The sequence below is a fragment of the Muntiacus reevesi genome, chromosome 13 (genome assembly GCF_963930625.1).
Source record: "Muntiacus reevesi chromosome 13, mMunRee1.1, whole genome shotgun sequence".
Lineage (NCBI taxonomy): Eukaryota > Metazoa > Chordata > Mammalia > Artiodactyla > Cervidae > Muntiacus > Muntiacus reevesi.
Window position 1 is genome coordinate 46,635,834 of NC_089261.1, and position 18,947 is coordinate 46,654,780.

At 34.0% G+C, this 18,947-nt stretch overlaps 1 long non-coding RNA gene across 1 annotated transcript in view; it reads left to right on the forward strand.

Annotated features, from left to right (window-relative positions):
- The first annotated feature begins 10,971 nt into the window (after positions 1 to 10,971).
- Positions 10,972 to 18,947, forward strand: part of LOC136146051 (uncharacterized) — a 34,264-nt gene continuing 26,288 nt past the window's right edge. The window contains exon 1 of the long non-coding RNA XR_010658888.1: positions 10,972 to 11,171. This is a non-coding gene — a long non-coding RNA (uncharacterized lncRNA). The remainder of the gene's footprint in view (positions 11,172 to 18,947) is intronic.

Below are 18,947 nucleotides of genomic sequence, written 5' to 3' on the forward strand. Positions count from 1 at the left end.
CCCGGTCAGGGATGAAACCTGTGTCTACTGCATTGGCAGGCAGATTCTTCAGCCCTGAACCACCAGGGAAGCCGAAGGGTACTTTTAGAATAGGATTCAGAGTCCTTCATCTGCCCTACAAATTCTGTAACCTGAATCCTGGTTCATCTGAGATGCTCCTTCTTACCAATTTTCCTCTCCACTCTCTTGATCTCTGGACACACCTGCTCCCTCTGTGTTTCACAGACACATCAAGTATATGCCTACATCCAGACCTTCACACCTCCTGTCCCATTTGCCTGCTTCCTTCCTCATACTGATTTCAATTCAAACATTTTTCTTTAAAGTCTTTCCTGAACCTATTGTCTAAGATACCAATCCTTGTTACTTTTGATTCCTTTAACCTGTTTAGTTTTTTCCAAAGCTGTTTATGACATCCCTCTATATTTATTTATTTATCTATATATCTATTTATTTATTTATCTACTCATCTTCTGTCTCCTTGACAATGGGAATATTTTTATTCTCTTCTCTTTCTCCAGCACCCAAACATTACTTGGCACACAGTGCAATCTAATGAAAAGTTGATGGACTGAGCAAGTGTGAATGATTAAGATGAGAAAGAGTTCATGGACTCCTGATAAAGGAAATATATCAACTAATGTTATACATCATTTAAGGATCAGATGTTTTAGAGTATAAGTCAGTAATCAGCACTTTATAGGAATTTCAATTTTGGTAAAACCTTGTTACTCATGCAAAATTTGAACACACAGCATTGCCAGTGTGTAAACTCAGAATTAAAAAGGTGTTTCCACAAGACTGTGGATTACAACATTTTGTAAACATGGTAACTCAACATTATTCTGCATTAGTGCATTAGGATTTTACTAGTTTAATTCTTAAAATCCATTAGTTCAGATTTATTTGTTGTTTCTTGTAGGTATTCAGTGAGAGAGTAAATTCACTCACCAGTGTCTTATAACTGACAGAATTCTGTGTGCTTTATTTTTAAATGTATAAATAAATATATTAATTCTAAAAATCATAAAAATGTGAATAAAGTGCAAATTAAGCAGAAGTGCAAAATAATATCATATATAATTGTTAGTTGATTTTGTGTAATAATCTACTCATTTAAATATGAAAAATAAAAGTAAAATGCTTATCAAGTATGAATTAAATAACTTATTTTGGACAAAATTACCCTCAAAATTCTCTACATTTTTATAAAAAATTCAACATATCCTGGAAAACTTAAAGAAGAAAACTCAGTTTATTGCTATACAATAAATAGCAATATACATAAAACATTTTTCAATATACATAAAACATTTTTTACATTAAAAATAATTAGTATTCCATTGTTTTAAGGGATACATTTAAGATAATCATTGAATGTTTATTTTATGCATATAGCTACAATATCCAAATAATTTTGCAAAAATCTAAATACTTATGTTCCTTTAGTAATTCAAACACAAATCTTTTTCTTTTAATTGGGGATGAGAGTGATTTGTAATCTTCAATTAGTATGCACAACTAAATGAATATTGAAACTGGAGCTTTATACAGTTTTATACTTTGTAACTGACTGGTTCAAAACTGATCCCAAAGACATATCTATTCTGAGCATCAGATTTAAAAGATCAACAGTTTTGACATATTACAAACATTGCGAACACCTTATATATTAAAAGTCAAGAAATAAATAATTGATTGCCACCGACTACATTTATGGAATGCTTGCTGAACCCTAAACATTATTGAAAGTGAAAGTGAAGTCACTCAACCATGTCTGACTCTTTGCAATCCCATGGACTGTAGCCTACCAGGCTCCTCCATCCATGGAATTTTCCAAGCAAGAGTATTGGAGTGGATTGCCATTTCCTTCTCCAAAACATTATTGGGGGTTATCAAAGGAAGAAGTTAGCTACCCTCAAGACAATTAAATATTTTCTTTATATAATTTCTACTTTCTCTTCAGAATGTAAATATAAATTTAAAAGTCTTATTTAGATTATATTTTAAAATTTGAATTGAATTTTATTTTTGTATATAAAGTGTCTCAGACCTAGTGTTCACATACAGTGCTCCTAAAGTTTAAAGTGGGCAGTGTTGGGAATCCATAGCAATTACTTTTAATCAGAATCTAAGATGCAGTTATTCAAATAACTGTGCTAATGAGAGTGACAGATTGGGAGGCTCCCTAGCCTCTCACTTTTCCACTACCATGTTTGAAAAAGCCATTTCTGCAGGCCCCAAGATAAGAGATTTATTTGAAATTACTTAACTATTTGCCAGTTATGGAATCAGGGCTCTTTTGATAAATTTGATTTATTGCCAGTTATTAATTAACAAATTATTTAAGTAGTATTAATACAATGCTAATTTTATGGGTTATATAGATTTGGGTTTTTCAGGTTAGACAATAAAGCAACATACATAAGGGGACTTTGTCTTTTGACTGCAAAAAATCTCACCATCACACTCAACTTTAATAGATTCATGTGAATAATATAGATTAACATATATATTACAACTACTTGCATGCAGTAATTGTGGGACTAGTCAATAATTAAAAATGCATTATTTTCCAGGGGTTTTTATTTTTATTAGAAAATCTGTGGGGGAAAACTAATACTCCTTTTTTCTTATAAAAGGGAAATGCTTCCTATTTTTCAGCTTAACCAGTGTATTCAATGGATACCATTTCAAGTGCTGTTTAAAAATGAGGCAGAAGGATAAATCAGGAACTTGGAATGAACATAACCATACTACCATACACATGATATATAAACAACAAGGATCTACTGTATAGTACAGAGAATTCTACTCAGTATTCTACTTGTATGAGAAAAGAATGTAAAAAATGAGTGAATATATGTAAACATATAACTGAATCACTTTGCTGTACCCCTGAAACTAACACAATACTGTTAAACTGTGTGAGTGGATGCTAGTTGTATTCTATTCAGTTCAGGGTCAATTGCCTAACAGCATTTAGAATTAACATATAAAAGCACAATATGGCCTTATTTTTAAAAGGAATATACGGTTCAAATTTTGAAATGCGTGAAGCATCAGTAGAGACATAGGGTCAATATTCACATTATTGGATTATTTACTCAGAGTAAATGGAAAGGCTTGTAAGAATGAGATACATATTCAAAATATTATGTCTATAAATATACCCAAATTCCTATAGACTTTACTACTTAGAATATTTATATATTATTCTTATTTCATTTAGAACTTTGAGAAAAAATTTTTTCATTTATAATCAAATGATTATTGTGTCTATATGACATAAGATCTGGGCGAGCCAATATAGAGTCAATGATTCGATAAAACATGCATGCCCTCTGACAGCAGGAAGCTTGTGAATTAATGGGAAAAAGAAAAGACAAATGACCTTTAACAATGCGTGATCACAAAGATTACGAATTGTCTGCTATGAAATAAAACTAAGGGTGTTATAGGACATTACAATTGCAGACCTAATTTTACTCAAGTCAGGAAAGCCATTTTCCAGGGAATAATATTTAATTCAAAAGTTTGGCAGAAAGGGGGACCAGAGAGGTTAGCAGGGATGAGCATATATGAAAGTATTGAGTGTGGCAAAGGAGGGGAGGCCGAGACAGAGAAAGATCTTGTAAAAAGATAGGAAGGTCAGTGAGATAAACAGGAAGCATTGAGATAACTGGAAGAATGACATCAATGAAGTTGAAGAATTTAAAAAGGCCAAATGATGCAAAATTTCAATTCAGTTCAGTCGTTCAGTCTTTTCCAACTCTTTGCAACCCTATGGACTGCAGCACGCCAGGCCTCCTTGTCCCTCACCAACTCCCAGAGTTTACTCAAACTCATATCCATTGAGTCGGTGATGCCATCAACCATCTCATCCTCTGTCGTCCCTTTCTCTTCCTGCCTTCAATCTTTTCCAGTATCAGGGTCTTTTCAAATGAGTCAGGTCTTTGCATCAGGTGGCCAAAGTATTAGAATTTCAGCTTCAGCATCAGTCCTTCCAATGAATATTCAGGACTAATTTCCTTTAGGGTGGACTGGTTGGATCTCCTTGCAGTCCAAGGGACTCTCAAGAGTCTTCTCCAACACCACAGTTCAAAAGCATCAATTCTTGCACTCAGCTTTCTTTACAGTCCAACTCTCACATCCATACAAGATTACTGGAAAAACCATTGCTTTGACTAGACAGAACTTTGTTGGCAAAGTAATGTCTCTGCTTTTTAATATGCTGTCTAGGTTTGTCATAACTTTCCTTCCAAGGAGTAAGCATCCTTTAATTTCATGGCTGCAAACACCATCTGCAGTGATTTTGGAGCCCCCAAAGATAAAGTCTGTCACTGTTTCCACTTGTTTCCCCATCTATTTGCCATGAAGTGATGGGACCAGATGCCATGATCTTAGTTTTCTGAATGTTGAGCTTTAAGCCAACTTTTTCACTCTCCTCTATTATTTTCATCAAGAGCCTCTTTAGTTCTTCTTCATTTTCTGCCGTAAGGATGCAAAATTGGCAGCTGCAAATGCTCCATTATTGGAGTATCCAGTAAAGTTAATTTAAGCAGGGATGAAATTTCACTGGTATTAGAAATAAGTAAATACAGATGAAGTAACCACTCAGGAAGTTTGAGGCTATAGCAAAATCCCAGGAGATATGATGAGAATGGGATTAGAGTACTGGTACTGAACATGGGCTTCCCTGGTGGCTCAAAGGGTAAAGCATCTGCCTACAATGCGGGAGACCTGGGTCTGATCCCTGGGTTGGGAAGATCTCCTGGAGAAGGAATAGGCAACCCACTCCAGTTCTCTTGCCTGGAAAATCCCATGGACTGAGAAGCCTGGTAGGCTACAGTCCATGAGATCGCAAAGAGTTGGACACAACTGACCGACTTCACTTCACTTCACTTCACTGAACATGGAGGGAAGCAGAAGTAGATAAAGGAGTGTGTGTGTGTGCATATAATTTAATTAATTTACCAATATTCCTTGCCAATGCAGGACATAACTGTGTAGGGTAAAAAGAAGTAAAAGAAAGACAAACCAACTATGGTTTTAAAGTGGATTTGAGAATGATACTAGGATGCTTACTTGCCTTAGGTGGGTCACAGATATGGTTATGAGCTTTCAAGCTATCAATTTATTAAGTAAAAACTTACTAGTTATAAAATTTAATAATAGGTGAATAGGTAGATAGATAGACAGATAGATAGACAGATAAAAGTAAGAACAAACTGCCTCTTCAGGTGTATGACCAAAGATCTAATAGAACTGAATAGACATTTCAGTGGAATATCCAAATGGTTAGAATAAATGAATTGCAGAACAGAAAAGTAACAAAAATAATACCTTCATACCTAGAGTTTTGTGTGTGAGAGAGAGACACAGTCATTGATAAAATCCTTTCATCAGTTTTCATAGAAATAGTCACACAAATACTGAAAAGGTTTAATAAGTTATCTAGCTAGTATTTTATTAGTTACTGTTAAAAGAACTCAGAAGGCCAAAATAATCTGAATGTCAGAAGAAAAGGTTGAATCTTGTTTTGATTGTGAAATAATGTTACGTGCTTTCCAAGTACAAAATAACATGAGTTATGTTAAACACATCACCTGTAGACATTAAAAGATTTCCTTTTGCAAGATTAACTTAACTCATCAATAAATTATAAATTGAGCTAACCAGATTATTTTTAGGAAACAAACAAGGAGATAAACACTTTAGAATCAATACATGTAATTAAACCTGTTACATGTTACAGTCATTAGTTTCATAGTTCAATAGATGACAGAAACTTCTATTGGAACCAAATCGAATGTGCCTGTTAGTAACAATGAGTAATAATGAAGTACAAGGCTATGTAACAGAAACAAATGAAACAAATGAAGTGTAAAGTAAAATAATAGAAGAACATGACAGTTAAATTTTTTTTTTTGCTGTGCAATGTTCTTGGAATAGAGTACATCATAAACAAAGTTTTCACTTTCATATATGCTAATTTCATGGACAGAAACATAATGGATAGATCAGTAAAGGTGCTTTGCTGAACTTTTATTTTAATGGAACATCAGACTGTATAACCTTCACATAGAAAGCATTTGACTCATATTATATGACATAATTAGGACAGCTGCAAATTATTTTAAACTGAGTATTTATTGCAACCCTCTTTTATATCTCATCTCTCCATGTGATAGAGAGGTTATTTATTCAATATCTCACTAAAAATATAAAATTCTTCCTCCAAATATGCCTGAATGTTCGATTTCTAAACTGTTGCTGATACACTTAAAGCAACTTTATAATATTAATATATTAATAATAGTTACAATAAAAATTTGAGCAAATCAATAGAGCTCAAAAATATCAGCAAAGTTTTCAGAGATACTAAATGCAATAGCAGAAGCTGGTATTCAAAAAAATAGGAGTAATAAAACAAACTGGCAAGATTTTAATATTTGTGTGAAAAATATGACTATAACTAGTAGAAATGGCATCTATCTATTAAACAGAAATAAATGCTCTGAAAAAGAAATCGTATCTGTTCTTTTAAGCCTAAAATATAATCTTCTTCCCCTTTAAAAAAAATATGTTAAACTGGAAAATAGACCCTAAATAAGTCAAGTACGGGATTTTTCCTAGCACAAAGAGTTAAAGGACAGATGAAGAAGTAAAAATAACAAGTTAAGAAGAATAGTAGGAATATCTAGCAATTTCAATATTTATTGCTCAAATAGGAGTTCTAGATGGAGATGTAATGAAACCAGAGATGACATTTCATCTGCCAGCTCACAGGTATTTAAGCACCTACTTTTTTCCAGCCAATGAATTATACACTAGTGACAAAATAATGACAAGGACGACCCCTTCCATAGAAGGAGCAGATAGTGAATCATCATTGAAAAAATAAGTTAGACAACTCCAGGTATATTCAGATACTAAATTAGAAGATAAAAACTGTAATGTGATAGAGAATGATGGTGTTTAGATAAGTATTGCTGAATTATTTAAGATGGTCAATATTATGAATGACACTTCAAAAAATACATATGGGAAGAGGGTTGCCCTGTGGAATCTCTAACAGAGCATATTAGATCAGCAAGTATAAGAAGCTCTGGAAAATGAGTGAGGGTGGCATACTTAAGAAAATGAGAAATAGTAGGCAGGGAAAGGCAGAATGTTGTAGAATGGGATGAAATCAGAAATGATAAGCAGGGCCTTATCAAGTGGGAGCCTCTGTCCAGTCCTACAGAGGTAGAATTTTATTGGGGTTGTTATGAGAAGTCTTAGGAAGATTTTGGTTTTATCCTTTTAAAAGATTGCATTCTGTTTCATAAGAACCATTTCCACTGGTGATTTGAGATGCTGTAAAAACTCTAAGGAAGCAAACTGAACAGGAAGTCAGCCAGATGGCTGTTGAATGAGTCTGGGTAAAAGTCAACGGTGGCTGGCATATCCAAGGCTGGAGACGACTGCCTGTGAGCCTTTTGGAGGTGACTTCCTGAAGTCTAGGTATTCTCACCACTGTCCTTAACGCCTATCAGCTCGAGGGCAGGTCTGTGAAGACACACCACTCTCTGGACACTCTAATTTAATTGATTATCAGGTGACACTAATGGTTTTCATTATACAGACTCTGTTTTTGTTTGCATTTGCATACTACCAATTTTTATAGGCTATTCCTGTAGACATTTTGTCTGAATTTCACACAGTAAAAAATATTGCAGTGAATAATTTAAAGTTAGATAGTTTTCTCATTCAATTTTTGTTCAGAAACACAAGTTATAAAATATAAAAGGGCATGTGTATGGCATGGCACATTAATCAGCATTAAATATTTTAAAATGGAAAATTTTACTACTATTATCCAACCAATTTAAAGAGATTTCTGTTTGTATCATGAAAAGATTTCTTTGGATAAGTCTACATCATGAACAACTTTAGATTTATAAAATTTTATAATTTGGGCTAATGTCATAGTTGTCATTAAAGTGAACAGGAGAATTCACTGAGTTTTATATAAAAGATGAATAAATTGCATTATTTAAAAATATCATTACTAAAGAAACTGAGAAAATACGCATTTTTTTTGGAGCCCATGCATGACCAGTAGCTAATTTTTCAAGTTTGTTTTGTCAGAGTTGTGCTTTCTGGATTTCAAAAGCAATTAGATTGAATTAAATGTTTGCTGAATTGCATTAAATTAGGGCAAAAGTTTTTACTGAAGACCAAAGAACAAGGAGAAATTCAATGAATCTGTTGGTATGGACAGTGCTCTTAAGAGTGTGTCTTAAAATTTTAGTATAAAATGCTCTTTATTTCTAAATTACCTAAGTTTAGGACTAAGTTTAGGGGATATGCCATTACTTCTCTTTTTTCAAATAACTGACAAGTATGCTTTGTTTTGGGATTTATTGGTTAAAGTGCAGGCTGATCTAGTCTAAGAAAGTGGTCCAAAATACAGTAAATCCAAGTATCACAAAAATGTATTTCATTATCTTTTAGTGTTCGGAAGGGAGCCGACAGCCTTTCTTAATATGTGGCTTTAGTTTCGGGGAATAATGAAATCAGTACCTTTTTCTATCTTGCATATTTTTGCATATCCATTTCATTTTTAAAAAATTTAAATTGATTCCCACCATCTGTCCATATATTTTAGAGACAATGTTGTAGGCTGGACAGAACAGTACTAAGATAAATTAAAAATTTAGCATTCTTCAGCTAAATAATCTATTGTGCTATAAATTACAGTGAAGAACATTCACCTACATAAATAAGTGAACATTTCCCAAATCAGTAACTTACTGTTTTTTTCTAATCAAATTTGTATCTGAAAATTTCTACACAATGTATTTGTAAATGACTATATTTATATTACCTATAGACAGGTATCTCCATTAAAATGTTATAATAAATCTCCCTATAAACAACCAAACACAGACATTATAATTAATCAGTAAAATTCCAATTTGGTTAACATATTAAGGCAGAGTCAAATGCTTTGAAAAAGTCGTATATGTATTCCAGTTGTTTATACATGTATAAACACACATGTATATTATCCATTTACTTTTATTTTATAGAAGTAATATGTTCTTTTAAAATAATTAAAGATACAGAAATGATTGAATGGCTAGTTGTTTTTCATTTTTTTTCTTCTTCCCTCAACCTTGATTCTAAAGTTCTCTTCAGAGATCGTTGCAAATAACAGTTTTGTGTATGCTGGTATTTTATATGTATTTTATATCTCTTATCTTTAAAGATAAAGATAAATGTTTTTGTTTGTATATTTATAAGCTACATTGTGTTCTTTTGTGATTTCTTACAATTGAAATTGCACTCATACTTTTATGAAGGCCTTTAAAACTTGAAGGTGCTTTGGATGCCTTTTATTTTAGTACAGATAATTTCATTTAATTAGTTGCTTAAATTATCTTAAAAATAGCAACTGCATATGGTAAAGAAAACAAGAAAGTTATGGTAAGACTTACACAATATATTATATAACAACCTTCTCTCTCACCATTACTCTTTTGTGTATTTCTAGTAGAAGCTGGCATTATATTACATTTTAACTTGATATTAGATAAAAAAATATACTGTGGAATGCTTCTCACTTTTTTTTTAAAGACTGCTTACATATGCCATTAACAGGAAATAACATAGCTCTTGAAACAATCCACTATCCATGGATAGATATATTGTTTCAAATTTTCTGTGATTCAGTGGTGTTTTAATGACTGCTTTATATAGAGCTAACCATATTTAAATGTATCTTAGGTGGTTTAGTTTAAGTGCCTTTTAAACTTTTGAGTGTTTTGCAATATCACAGAATTTTTGGACAGACAACATTTAAGACAGGAAAATCCAAACTTTCCTTAATAGATAAAGGAACTCTCGTTTTCTGATATCACAGTAATTCCACCACCATTAAAAGCATTTTTAAAAATTCTTAGAGTAACTTCTATGTCTTTCTGCTTCATATGCAGAACAATGAACATTTACTGGTGGAATATAAACTTAGAGTCTCTGAAGATTCAACATCATGCCAAGTTTCAGCTTGCTTCCTACTTGGAATGGATTTACCTCTGCAGATTTTTTCCCTAAGCTTCCCAGTTCTGAAATTACAAACTTGTCTATAGTGTACCCTGATCACATTTTATGCTCTTACATAGATATTCTTTATAGTATGTATCACTTTAAGTTACTTTTTGTTTGTTCAACTCTTTTCCTTCACTTAGAATATAAACATCACGAAGATTTTTCTTCCCCCCCAAGTCAGAAACAAAGGAAACTCATTCTCTGATCAGAGAATGGAGATTTTTGAGCCTAGGATCTAGAGCAGATGCTGTCCCTGAGAGGCAGTGACTAAGGTTGTTTTATAGGGATCTTTTCAGAGGGGAGGGGGCAGTGTTCTGGGAGAGGGATGGGGCCCAACTGTGCTGCTCACACCCAGATGCTGTGTCTGCACCTCCGCCCTGAAGGCCTGCAGCCCAGCACCGCCTTCTTGAATTGAGATGCTCTGCTCAATTCTTCTGCCCATTGTCCTCAAGCTGAGGTGTTGCCGCAGTGATTTCACACTTGGAACTCTGGTCTGAAGAGCCAGGTTCAAGGCTTGTACTTGCGGCATCCCATGAGCAAGTGATACTAAACTCTTTTGCCTACAATTGGTCTCCAGTCACATGGCTTCCTTACAGCTCCAAGGATAAATCTGATAAATTCTAGTGTCTGTCTTTCTATGCCTATGTATAGCTCTAGCACTTTAAATGATGCCTAACTCATAGCAGACACTCAAATATTTGTTGATCTTTTTTGGCCTTGTCTGCTCATGTAAGAAACATTTGCCTTCCATTGCTCACAAATGTCATCATATCCTGTTTTATCCCATGAAAGTCTTTGAGTCGTATCCTACTCTTTGTGACCCCATGGACTATACAGCCCATGGGATTCTCCAGGCCAGAATGCTGGAGTGGGTAGCTGTTCCCTTCACCAGGGGATCTTCCCAACCCTGGATTCGAACCCAGGTCTCCCACATTGCAGGTGGATTCTTTACCAGCTGAGCCATCAGGGAAGCCAAAGAATACTGGAGTGGGTAGCTGATCCCTTCTCCAGCGTATCTTCCCAACTCAGGAATTGAATTGGTTTCTCCTGCATTGCGGCAGTTTCTTTGCCAGGTAAGCGACCAGATCATGTACCCATTATTAATTTCTTAATTTTTTTTTTCTGTGGCTACCTGTTCTAAAAAGAAAAGGTTTTGTTCAGAAATATTTGTTTCTTTCTTTTGTCATTTTTTTTTCCTGCCTGGTAGGTAGAGGCCATATCACTTCAAAATCCTTTTATTTTGAGACATGGGGCTTTTTCTTTCACTGTATCTATGAGTACTCCTTCCCATTCTGTATTTCCTTTTATTTCTATTTATTTACTTCCCAGTAGGGCAAAATTTGGGCTTCCCAGGTGGCACAGTGGTAAAGAATCTGCCTGCCAATGCAGTAGACATAGGTTTGATCCCTGGGTTGGGAAGATTCCTTGGAGAAGGAAATAGCAATACACTCTTGTATCCTTGCCTGGAAAATCCCATGGACAGAGGAGGCTGGCGTGCTATGGTCCATGGAATCACAAAGAGTTGAACATGACTGAGCTACTGAGCATAGCTCAGCACAGAGCAAAATTTAGCCTTCTGAATTTATACTGCCTCCTCTCATCATTTCTCTTTATGTCTTAGCCTTTCACCTTTATGTTCTGGAAGGTTTCCTTGGTGTTACATTCATCTTACTTTTTCTATCATTACATTTTCGTTACCAAGAATTTTGTTTGGTCTTTTGAGTATTCATTTTTAGGTAGCTCTATTTTTGTAAGTTTTAGTTGCAAATATTTTCTCTAATCAATCTGAAAGTACTGACTAGAATTTTCTTCAGTTTCACTTACTCCCTGAATGATCATCGTTTTCTCCATAGCTAATTTTTAGTTTCTTTGTACTTTTATTTGCTCTCTTCAATTTGGCCATACTTAGATATTGGTTTATATTTGTGAATGAATGATAAGATTGGTTAATCTCTTTTTGGGTAGATTTATTTTTGTCAGCTTCTCTGAATGGGATAGCTGACTGAGCACTCCGTACCTATCTGAGCAGTGTTAGCAGGCAGGATTCACTGCACACACTCCTGTAACACAGCATATGCACTATGCTCAGAAAGGTTTGCTCTCTTACCCTAACATTCCCACTAGGACTCTGCTCAATTCTGGCAACTCTTTAAAATGCAAAATGTTTTTATTGCTATTCTCTGTGGTGATGATGGTCACGGTAGTAAGCTGGCCCAGTTGTTCCAAATGCAATTACTGTGAATACTTTCCTATATCCTATTGCCGTTACAAAAAGACCCTCCAAGTCTGAAACTTTCTGGAAGCTTTACGGGGAAGAAAGTTTTCCAAATCAATTCCTACTTCTCAGTATTATGGATATCATCTTCTCTCCCACTCTCTCTCCTGCTTCTTTTTCAAGCCATTCTCAGCTCCTCTACATTCTTATACCTCAAGGTTATTGTGGCTATACCGGGGCTATATCTACTCAGTTTTGAACATGCTGCTCCAATTCCGATTAAATTTGGCAGAAAGACGTGAACATATGTGTGTCTAAGCATCATCGCTAATAAAAAACATGGAATCTCAAATATTTCATCTTAGTATATACTCCATCCAACAAATAACACTTCAAACCAATAATGTATATTTTCAAAGTATCAATGATATAAATATGACTCAAATAATATATGACAAGTGAGATTTTTCCTTCATCCTCACCTCAGAGTTACTCTACATATGGTTTCCATTTAATTTCTCCTGAATCTAAAAATTTTATGAGATTTTATGTTTAACTTAGCAGTCAATATTCTTTTCAATTTCTCAATATTTTTAACAGGAACTCAGTATTTCTAACTCCAGTGAAGATATAGCCCCATTAATTGCCAATTTTTATAAGCAATCCTTGATAGTTAATTTATTTCATACCATAAAATCTGTTTCATACTAGGTAAAATGATTTACTTAACATGTGTAAGTTAATATCCTCATTCATTGACTATGGAACCATATTAATTATACAGTGGGTTCTCGTGGGGACATGAGGGTAGTAATTGGTTATTATAAGGCAGGTCCTTGAACAAATGTAAATAGAAAGCTGAAAATGAGGCTTATATTGTTCACGTTAAGTTTTTAACCACATATTTCTGATTGCTGATATCTATAAAAGGGCTAATTCTATGCCTTTTATCTATTGATAAAAGTTTTGTAGTAATTTACTTTCTAAAGTCCATTGTTTCTTATAATTTTGGAGATTTTCTGTGAGACTGGCTACTAGGAATTGCTGGGATTTTGTGTTTGATGTTACTTCCACATTTGGTCTGTAGAAAAATGAACACAAGCTTTTCAAATAGCCATACCTTGCTCAAATGTGTTTTTATGACTGAACTCTAAAGCTCTAACTAAACTCTCAAGCTCTCCAGTACTTTGGCCCACCATCAAGAATAGTGCTGTGAGCAGCAATTCCATAATATAGTGTTGCTTTTGTTATTTTATGACAATCTGCAGGCACTCCAGAGAACTGGATTGGCAATTCATATAATTCTACCACATAATGCAAATTTTGTTGAACTACAAGGTAGTATTTGTCTTAGTAGTAACATGAAGGTGAACGCTGAATACTGTAGAAAAACCTGTGATTTATGATCCATGGGAATGCTTCTGCCCCACTGGCTGGTTAAGAGTAGGGCTTTAACAACTTTAAAGCATAAATCTACTGTCTATGAGGCTGCTCAGTTTTATTACTATTTTTCTAACTTCAGAATTTTCCTGTTGGGGATAGAACCTCCTTGGCGCCTCATTTATTACTCATGCTTTTCATACGGCATGAGTCTGCATATGGTGGTATTAGAATTTCCTGGTTGTACATGATATAACTTGGATCTTTTCTCTCAGGCTGTCCTCATTCTCTTCTTCATAGTTTAAGGAGAGTGGTTAGTAGAAGGAAGTACATTAGTGCAAGATTCAAGACCACAAAGAGAGTCTTAAGGTTAAGACGCTAGTGAAATAATGCAAACAGAATCTGATTGGTAAGAAGAAAACAAAAAAGAAAATAATATAAAAGGAGTGCTAGTATAGTCCTTCTTAAAAGAAAGGAAAAGGGCAAAATGTAAGAGGAACAGAGGTCTTTGAAACACTGGATATAAAATATGAGTTGAATCTATTTCTGCATACACTTCATGTCTTTATCTATCTGATCATTTCTACTCCTGCTTTCTTTTTTATTCCACTTAGAGTCTATTTCTGGCAATTTATTTGTGCAAGTAATAAACCCCCTTAGTGTATTCATTTCATCAAAGAGGAAAATACATTTCTCATATTTTAAACCTCTTGTTTAAGAGAATGATGTGTATGTACTTGAGTTTGTTGGCTGTCATTAGGCACCAACACGTCAAATTGGCATTTGGAGTTTGGAGGCTCCTGCAAAGACGTTATGTCTTAAATACTACTCTACGTATCCCACAGTAAATGTTAGCTTTGACCAGGAATGACCTCCTCAAATGGGTGAATCGCTAGGAGGTTGTCAATGGTTAATGCCAAAGTAAAGGAATATTCTATGTTATCAGTTCTCTCAGTTTTCTTTGTATGAATATTGTGATGGCAGCAGATTTTGGTTGGAAAAGTTTTCTTATGTGAGTTTGATGGCCTATGCTCTACCCCAGCTTCACAGCTTCTTGGTTCTGTGACCTTGAACATGTATGTCCCTTTATTATCTTAATTCACTTTCTCCAAGCAGAAAAGGACAAAAATGTCTCCCTAGTTGCCACCTACTGCTGCTCTGAGTACAAATGCATATTATACTCTGAAAGCATGTACAGACATCTTACAGAAATATAAAGAATCAGCCTGAGAGTATAGGAGAACATACTGTACATATGCGTATTAGTATATCATTTTTTGATTTTACATAATGCATGGGAGGTTTTCCTTTGGTTATAGTTTTCTATAGTAGAATTCTTACTAGATCCTATAAATTCACTATAAATTCATAATAATATTTCAGGGCAAGCTTACTTTATAGCAAATCCATAATTGTTAACAAATGATTCCAACATGCTATACAAATAAGCACATTTTCATAAGAAAATATAAAATATGTGTCACTAGTAAATAGCCCATGGAGTAAACAGCCTGAGTAATCATTTGCCATGTTGTGATATAACTTTTCATTTCTTGGTAATAATAAGAGTTATCTACTTACACTTGTATTTTCATTACTAAAGAACTGTTCCAAGCATATAATGTATTTTTCAAAGGACTAATGTCTATTTGGAAGACTTAATTATATAACTTCATTATTTTACACTATTGGCAAAGTGTGAATGTAATTCAGTGACAGGAAAATTAAATTTGAATTATATTTATTGATCTTAGATTATATACTTCGTTTTTTAACTTAGAAAAGCAATAAAAACGAATCATTCGATCAAACCTAATCATAACCGGTCTATATGGTATGTATGCAATAACATTTTATTATTACCTTAAATATACATTACCACTATGTTTTAAAATCAATGGATGGAAAGTATAAAAGGTTTTTATTATTTTGATTTTTTTAATTGAAATATAGTTGGTTTATGATGTTGTGTTAATTTCTGCTATATAGAAAAGTGATTCAATTATATGTATATCAATATATACCTTTTTTATTTTATTTTTTTATTTTTATTTTTTTCAATATATACATTTTTAAAAAATAAAAATGTTTTTTAAAGGTGAAATTTTATTTTATGTCATGCTTTAAATGTTTAAGGGCTTCCCCAGTGACTCAGCTGGTGAAGAATCTGCTTGCAATATGGGAGACCTGGCTTCAATCCCTCGGTTGGGACAATCCCCTCAAGAAGGGAACAGCTAAAAGTTTATTAAGTAAAGACTAAAAAAGTGACAGCAAATTGCTGGTTAGTAATTCTGTTTTGGGAAATATTCTCAATTGCTTAAAGTATAAAACTCTGACAGTTGTATGATCATTAAAGCTGTTGATAGAGTATTTTCTGGAAATAATTATGAAGCCTGAAAGTGCACATGTCATATGCATTATTTACGTCACATAGGTGATTCATATATATGTAGCAATGTAAGAGAGGCACCAATATAATTGAGATCAGTATAGTTTTTCCATTGTGTTGAATTTATTTCTACTTTATTAGCAATATGGTATTACTTTTCAACATAGATCAGTATTTCACTGATTAATTAATTAAATAAAACAGTTGCTGCTTTTCTTAAGCCAGTCACAGGCTGAGACATGCTAAGCAAGATGATTAGCCGTAACTCTGTGTACTAAACATGTGTGCTGGAGGCCTGGGATCACATACAGCTATCACTGAAGAATGAAAAGGTCACCTGTTTCATTATATTCCTTAGTGCTTGGCTAACATTCAAAGTTCACACATCAGACAGTGAGTTGAAATATTTCTCTACAAGAACAAAAATTTTTGGAAATAGAGCCCAATGAGAAAAGCTCAAAAGCAAAATAATATTTTAGCTTTTTTCCCCCCATAGGTTATAGCTAAACTAATCATCTAAGCTAATTAACTAAGCTTTAAGATGGCCAGGTTATAAATATAAAATTATTTTCTGTGATTATTACGTTGAAAGGTATTTCTAGGTCAACAATTTAACTGCCTTGAAAACCTGTGGAAGAAGTATTGTTTTCTGAGAGATGAGACTATATTCTGATGTAAACAAGTTTTAACATGTTGAAGGTAGAATATCTGTATCTGAGTGGGCAGGATTTGCTAATGGAATGTTTTCTTGCTAATATTATCTCCAGGGCCTGAATATTTCTGGGTGATGTGTAAGTTGATCTCTCCAAAATAATGTGGCTGAATAATATGTCAGAAAGAAGGACGGGGTTGTTCGAGATGAACTGGTTATGGCTTTTATAATTCAGTACATGAAGAAAAAGCATGTTATTTATAAAGACAGATGTGAATGCACACTGCAGTGAACTCACTGGAAGTTTTAAATAATTTACAATGACATATTATGCTACAGTTTAGAGTCTAAATTTGTATTGGATTTTGGAGAGTTGTTCTCCAGTGATTCTGGCAACTCTAAAACTTGAGTGGGAAGGACACTTGCTGCTTGCAATTCCTGTGCCTCCATGGCCAAAGGGTATTGAAATTTTCTCTGCCATGCCAAGCATTCTCCAAGAAATGAACTGAGGTTACCTGCTGATAGCTTCCACATTTGAATGTTCAATCGATACATCATTGTCCTACAAATCTTTGTGACATACTTTAGTGTAAATGTACCATCCGTTATTTCTTACTCAAACACTGTCAATACAAACCAAAAGGAGAGCACATTTATTAACAAAGCTGCACACTTCTGATGCAGCTGCTAATAGTATTTGTAATGAAGTTCAGTATAGTTTTAGAAATGTAATTGTAAGTGCACTTATTCCAATTTTTCTTAATTTGTTCTCACATTTCAGACTCAAAATGTTCTTTTTTTCACCCTGGGTAATAACATTTATTTTACCAGAAGTTTTATTTAGCAATAATCACTCAAAATTAAATTGTATCATTATCCCTTGCTTCATGCTGTACTTTTGGAATCCTGGTACTGAAATAGAAATTATGAAAATTTCCATTGAGTGCAAAAATCAATGGATGAGATGATAATGCTTTCCTACTTCGTGATTTTTTTTTTTTAACCAATATTCTCTTTAAGTGTTTATGGAGTTCTTTGGCTAAGAGCCACAAAACTTGGGCACAAAACAAAGACATAGGATTCCCACTGTAAAAGCAAATTGCAGTTTTGGAAGTAATTGGTGGACACTTTTTACATCAAAGATTGGGTGAGAATGAGTTAAAAATAAGTGAGTGCTCAGAAAATTTCCAAATGGGAGCTCACATTAGCCTCTCCAACCTGCTGTGCCATGACCATTCTAATATGATTTTCTCAAGTGCATAACTTTGTTGCTGTGTCCCATTGTCTTTTATTAAGAGTAGAAAAGAACATGAACGGGACCTCATTCACTACTAGGATAGGAGAGAAGGAAGGCACCAGAACTTTGGGGACTAACAGGGAAAACAATAAGAGTTTGATATGAAATAACAGTAGAAATAGTTTAGGGACTGTCAGGTAAAATGTGAGGGAAAAGGATATGTCAACCTGTCACTGCTAAGGAATGAAAATTATTAGCCATTTTCAACTACTCACATATGCTTGCTTATCCAATTGTCCACTTATCCTTATCAGTAGTTGTCTTTGTACTATGTTATTTTGTGTTGCTATACTTTGTTTATTTTACTTTCTAAATACTTGGAAATTGTCTTCCATTATATTGATTGGTAAGAGTGAATTTTTTTTCTTATCTTTTTTTACTGGCATATAATTGCTTTACAGTGTTTTGATAACTTCTGCTGTACAACAAGATGAATTAGCTGTATATATTTGAGAAGTTTTCGAGAGTTTATGTTTCTTTCCATAGAGTCTAATACTGCGTGGGCTCAGTTGCTCAATCCTGTCTGACTCTGGTGAACTGTAGCCCACTAGGCTCCTCTGTTCCATGGGATTTTCCAGGCAGGAATACTGGAGTGGGTTGCCATTTCTTACTTCAGGAGGGGTCTTCGCAAGTCAAGGATCAAACCCACATCTCCTGCCTTGGAAGATGGATTTTTTTTTTACCACTGAACCCTTGGGAAGATCTCTGTATTTCTTACTATTGGGCTAATTCTAATTAATTTAAATTATAATTTAGCCATATGAAAAAATTGAAATATAAAAGAATTTATTGAATTGATACTTTTGAACTGTGTTGTTGAAGACTCTTGAGAGTCCCTTGGACTGCAAGGAGATCAAACCAGTGAACCCTAAAGGAAATCAGTCCTGAATATTCATTGGAAGGACTGATGTTGAGG